The sequence below is a fragment of the Nelumbo lutea genome, chromosome 3, assembly GCF_056320005.1.
Source record: "Nelumbo lutea isolate HS-2025 chromosome 3, American lotus-T2T, whole genome shotgun sequence".
Taxonomy (NCBI): Eukaryota; Viridiplantae; Streptophyta; class Magnoliopsida; order Proteales; family Nelumbonaceae; genus Nelumbo; species Nelumbo lutea.
In genome coordinates this window covers 84,036,162-84,041,317 of record NC_142686.1, presented here as the reverse complement: position 1 = coordinate 84,041,317, position 5,156 = coordinate 84,036,162, and the positions used below count along the sequence as shown (strand labels likewise).

The window sequence follows — 5,156 nt, the reverse complement described above, 5'->3', positions numbered from 1 at the left end:
ATTCCATGGTGAGAACACTTCCTAAGCATCTCTTTAAATCGTTCCAACGACTCATACAAAGATTCCCTCTTTAGTTGATCAAAAGTAGTGATATCATTGATCAATTTTGCTATTCTAGAGGGAGGAAAATACTTAGCCAAAAATTTTTGAGTCAAAACATTCCAAGTAGTGATACCTCCTGCAGGGAGTGAGCTAAGCCAAATCTTAGCTCTAGCACGTAATGAGAATGGAAAAAACCTAAGCCTAATAGCATCATCGCTAACTCCATTATGCTTGAATTTATTGCATATTTCCAGGAAATTAACAATATGTGCATTAGGATCATCACTTGGCAACCCACTGAACTAAATACTCGTTTGGATCATTTGGATGATCGCAGGATTGATCTCGAAATTATTGGCTTAGATTGTTGGTTTGCAAATGCTAGAAGTAGCGCCATCAATTGTTGGATAAGCATAGTCCAAAGAGGTTCGATTTGCTTCGTCTGCCATCTGTTCTTCTTTTGGTTTACCCTCTTCAAATGTCTCTTTTACTTTACTTTTGTTGGCTCTTTACAGTATGCGAAGGGTTCTCTCTCTCTCAAGATCAAATTCTGCAAGTTCTTCTCCTCTAGTGCGTGCCATATACTAAGCAAGAATTTGAATAAATAATGATAAAAGAAAAAAAATCCAAAATAACCAATGTTAACAAGTTCTAATATTATTTTAGGATTAAATCCCCGGCACTGGCGCCAAATACTTGATAGCTATAATTATATAACCCTAGCAAGTGCACTAGTTATCAAGTATTATAAAGATATTGTTCCCATGAGGATTTCACAAAATAAATATTAGAACCATAGCCTTTCTTAATTATTTGGACAATCGAATTCTAACAATAGGAACTACTAAAAATATAGAAAAGGAAAGAATAAAAACAAAGGCAATTAATGACAAAACTTGCAATGATCTAGTTGGAAGCGCTAGGACTATTGGTCCATCTCATGATAGAGATGTAGTAAATTCTATGAAAAACCTGTTTCATCAGATGAATCATGTATATATATTCTTATATACCATTCAATTCACATTATGAATTATTTAGTTCACTATATGAATTCCTCTCTCGATCCATTCATATTAACCCAATCAATTAAGAGGTGATCAAACTCCTAATCGCATTATGCATAATAACTCATAGACAATATGAAAATAACAATCTATGATAAATCACAATAAAAATCAATCCATTGTTATGGTTAGGATTTCCACAGCCTTAGCTACAAATAAATTAATGCATGATAAAGAAAATAAAACAATCAAGGGGTAAGAAAAAACTCATGATGTCGCTCTTGAAGCTGAGATCTATGAGCTTGTCTTCTCCTTGCTGCTGCCTTCCTCTTTTTCTCCTTCTTGCTTTGCTTCTAAGTTGGTTGATGCCTAAAGCTAGTCCCCCCCCCCCCCCTTTATATAGGTCTAGGAGGAGGGTCTCCCAAAAATAGAAAGTCCTAATTAGTTTTGATCTAATCATATCCTATCTCTTATCTAGTAATCTCAATCTTCTTTATTTTTCCAGAATGACATTTGAAATTTAAATCTGATAAGACTCTTTATTCTTGAATTCAAGTTGGGTTTCTTTAATAAATTGGGCTGCTACAAGGCTTTTATGCGAATTGGGCTTCAGTTGTGAGCAGGGCTTCTCTACAAATTTGCTAGGAATTTGGGCCCGATTCTGACCTCGATGCAGACCAAATTTGTCAAAACCCAAAACATGAAAGTTGTGTATTTCTCCCTTATATTTCGGATGCATCTTGAATCATCTCAATCAGAGTCCAGATGTGAGAGTTATACCCAGATTACTGAATAGTGCCGAAACTGTGCAAAATCATCCGATTAGCATTGTTTTTCTCTTGATGCCTTCTTGCTTGCCCTGAATCGAAATACAAAAGTAATGAGTCCATTTAAATGTTAATTAAGTGTAAATGAATGAATATTTAGGGATAAAACTATGGTAATTTTTATTCACAAAAGATCCCCCCACACTTAAGCTTTGCCTGTCCTCGGGCAAGACAAAATAAAACAAGAACAAACTAACTATCCTACCGATTTTTTTCAAACTCAACTCTCCTTCATCTTTCTTCAAAAATATTCTACTTTAACTATTGCAAACCGTTAAATCAACAAAACCAAGTCATACACGACTCATTCATCAGTCAATCCAATTTTTTCTACTACAAACCAAGTAGTAAACTAGGGAAAACATTTTTATCTCCTCTCTCTCTCTCTCATTTATTTCTTTTTTTTTCTCTTTTTTTTCTTTTTCTCTCCTTGGTGGAAGTGAGTGCATTTTATGCTCCATCTCACTTTTAGGATTACTTGGTTAGTAAGTGCATTTTATGCTCCATCCTACTGTTTGAATTGCTAGCTACTAGGTGCATTTTATGCTCCATCCTACTGTTTGAATTGCTAGCTATTAGGTGCATTTATGCTCCATCCTACTATTGAATTACTTGTCTGGTAGGTGCATTTTATGCTACATCCTACCAAAAATATTCATCCTATTTACTTAAACCTGAATTTGGGACTAGCTTAACTGGAAATGGCTTCAGATAAGTCATGTACTTCTTAATTGTACCTCATTACTAGGTCTACAAGAATTTCCCAGAATATTGTTTCAATTGATTCTAAAAGAGTTGAGTCTTTTTTTTTTTTGAACAGAAATAAAATCCTATACTCCCCCCCTCCACTTATTCTACGTATTGTCTTCAATGTAATGAAAAAAGAAAAAGTGGAAATAACTTAACTATAAAAACAAGAAGATAAAAAAAAGAAAAACAAACTTCCATATTTTTAATCATAAACCGGACCCTCCAGGTCTTGTAGTTGCAACTTCCGATGTTTTCCCCTCTCATCCATCATGGGTTGGTTTAAATCAGGAATAGGGGCCTGCACAATACATGGGAGGAGTTTCGTGTGAGCTGGAGGTGTTTCAGTGGAAAGTCGCAATTGCTTGGTAGAGGTTGGTCTATCCAATGGTAAAAGCTTTCCTTGTCTTCGCTTGAACTCTTCTTGATCGGCCTCCAAATCGTTCAAAACCTCCTTAATTTCTTTATCCAAGCCTTGTACGCTTTTACAAGAATTAAGAAAGCAACTTTCTAAAGGATCATCTAATTTAGATGCGTTAATTTCAGCTGCCCAAACATCAATGCAATCGATTGCATATATTTCATGTTCAATTGTGTTGGGATATTTCATGGTTTTAAATACATTAAGCACCACTTCTTCACCATTGATTCTAAGAGTAAGTAGACATTTTTGCACATCAATTAGAGCATTACCAGTAGCAAGAAAGGGTTTCCCTAAAATCAAAGGCATTGTCCTATCTTCCTTCATATCCAACACAATGAAGTCAGTAGGTATAATAAAATTGCTCACTTTGACTAAAACATCTTCTACTATTCCCCTAGGATATTTAATGCTTCTATCAGCTAATTGCAGGGTAATGGCAGTAGATGTTAGAACATGCAATCCAAGTTTTTCAAAAATAGAATATGGCATTAGATTTATACTGGCACCTAAATCCAAGTTTTTCAAAAATGGCCCACTTTGACTAAATCATCTTAATATGTATTTTTCTTAACACTTCTAAAAATTTCTCAAATTTCTTATCCAAGTTAGCTTTCAAAATAGTTCTAGGGTAGGGAGAGGGAGTTTAATAGCATCTAAATTCAATTTAGGTGTACTCCCTTTGGTTTCATTTTGTCAATCGGCAACTTTAGCTTTCTGATCATCATTTTGGGTCTCGCCAATAGTCTTTCAACTTCTTAAAGCAATGGAATTCACTTGCTCCCTTGGGTTCTTCTCTTTATTGTTAGGCAATCGTCCCTCTCTTCTTTTTGACAGCATGCTTACAATCAGCCCCACTTGAACTTCTAAGTTCTTAATAGATGCCTCTTGATTTAAGAATCTCGTTTCGTAATCTTGGAATTTTGCTTCAGCAGTATTAATGAACTTATAAATCATGTCCTCCAAATTTCCCTTCTTTTCTTGTCGGGGTAGCTGTTTTTGGTTGTTATTTCATGAAAAATTTGAATGACTCCTCCAACCTGGACTGTATATATTCGCATAAGGGTTGAAATTTGCCATGCCACCATGAAAAACAAAATTAGCACTTTTATGTGAAGCAAAAGGTCTTCCTACCTGACAATCAGAATTTATATGTCCTAATTGGCCACAAAGACCACATGGATTACAAGATGACATATTTATTGCTGCAATACTAAGATTGTCTAATTTTTTATTCAAAATAGCAAGCTAAGCAGATAAAGCTGAAAAAGAATCTAGATGATGCATTTCTCTTCAATCAACTCGGTCATTATTCCATTGGTAGTTATTCGATACCATCTCTTCCACTAGATCATAGGCTTCCTCTAGAGTTTTCCTCATGATCGTGCCTCCTACAGCTGCATCAATAATGGAGCGATTTGGAGTAATACCATTATAAAAAGTTTGAATTTGATGCCAAACTGGTATTCCATGGTGAGAACACTTGCTAAGCATCTCTTTAAATCATTCCCATGCCTCATACAAAGATTCCCTCTCTAGTTGAACAAAAGTAGTGATATCATTGATCAGTTTTTCTGTTTTAGAGGGAGGAAAATACTTAGCACAAAATTTGGATTTAGCACATAATGAGAATGGGAAAAACCTAAGCCTAATAGGATCATCATTTGGCAACCCACTAAACTAAATACTCGTTTGGATCATTTTGATGATCGCAGGCTAGATCTTGAAATTATTGGCTTGGATTGTTGGTTTGCAAATGCTAGAAGTAGCCCCATCAATTGTTGGATAGGCATAGTCAAAAAGGGTTCGATTTGCTTTGACCGCCATCTGTTCTTCTTTTGGTTCACCCTTTTCAACCGTTTCTCTTTCTTTACTTTTCTCATCTCTTTGCAGTATGCGGAGGGTTCTCTCTCTCTCAGGATCAAATTCTGCAAGCTCTTCTCCTCTTGTGCGTGTCATATACTAAGCAAGAATTTGAATAAATAATGATAAAAGAAAAAAATCCAAATTAACCAAGGTTAACAAGTTCTAATATAATTTTAGGATTAAATCGCCGGCAGCGGCGCCAAAAACTTGATAGCTATAATTATATAACCCTAACAAGTGCACTAG

The 5,156-nt window shown here is 35.3% G+C and overlaps 2 non-coding genes across 2 annotated transcripts; both read left to right on the top strand.

The window, feature by feature from the left end:
- On the top strand, window positions 1-107 carry LOC148866141 (small nucleolar RNA R71). The gene has a single exon (XR_016112139.1). It is a non-coding gene; the product is annotated as a small nucleolar RNA R71 (small nucleolar RNA).
- A 4,402-nt stretch (window positions 108-4,509) lies between these two features.
- LOC148866140 (small nucleolar RNA R71) lies at window positions 4,510-4,616 on the top strand. Its single transcript, XR_016112072.1, has one exon. It is a non-coding gene; the product is annotated as a small nucleolar RNA R71 (small nucleolar RNA).
- Window positions 4,617-5,156: the final 540 nt, after the last annotated feature.